The sequence below is a fragment of the Penaeus monodon genome, chromosome 31 (genome assembly GCF_015228065.2).
Source record: "Penaeus monodon isolate SGIC_2016 chromosome 31, NSTDA_Pmon_1, whole genome shotgun sequence".
NCBI classification, from domain to species: Eukaryota; Metazoa; Arthropoda; class Malacostraca; order Decapoda; family Penaeidae; genus Penaeus; species Penaeus monodon.
The window spans coordinates 32,634,740-32,635,563 of NC_051416.1; the positions used below are offsets into that span (position 1 = coordinate 32,634,740).

At 41.0% G+C, this 824-nt stretch overlaps 1 non-coding gene across 1 annotated transcript; it reads left to right on the top strand.

Moving 5' to 3' along the window:
• The first annotated feature begins 205 nt into the window (after positions 1-205).
• LOC119593204 lies at positions 206-312 on the top strand. Its single transcript, XR_005230506.1, has one exon. It is a non-coding gene; the product is annotated as a U6 spliceosomal RNA (small nuclear RNA).
• Positions 313-824: the final 512 nt, after the last annotated feature.

Consider the following 824-nt stretch of genomic DNA (forward strand, 5'->3'; position numbering starts at 1 on the left):
GTGTGTGCGAACAATTTTATATCTACACACATACATACTCGTATAGGCCAACATGTCATTACTATGCTCAATGAATGGCTGGTTTTCAGAAATATGAATTGATGTGTATATTATATCACATGCATCGACTATTAAACTAAGCGACATAAAGTATGGAAAACATTCAAAGTCGTCGTTCAATGTCTCCCAAGAGTAAATCCTAATTGTACTTGCTTCGGCAGTACATATACTAAAATTGGAACGATACAGAGAAGATTAGCATGGCCCCTGCGCAAGGATGACACGCAAAATCGTGAAGCGTTCCACATTTTTGATCGCACACACTTCACTGTTCTTGCTTCAAAGTTATATCCTTGTCAGTAAAGTATAAAGCGTGTTATTAAGTAGAGTGCCTTCTCTGGCCCGATGCACGTGGGTTGCGAGCGTTCGCGCCCCGATTTGCACGTTATTTGGCGTGGTTACTTTTTTCCCATATATACGCTGATTTTGTGTGTAGTGCGTCACATTATTCTTCGAAGAATTACAGACGTATGCACAACCCATCTCCTAAAAACTTTTAGGCATTACTTCTGTCTGTCATATTCCGCGGATGGTAAGTAGACGAGGATTTCGCGAGGGCGACCGTTAGGAGCTACCACGTGGAAACTTCAAATTATAGGTTTGAGTCCTGAACCAGTGTATCATATGGAAATTAGGAAATGTGGTTATTCATAACTTCACCAAGGCGAAAAGAAACCACTGTGCAGCGAATACAAAACTTTAACCTATAAGTCGGTGTCATACTGGAGTTTCTCCACATAGTATTTGGCTAGCTCCCAGAGAAC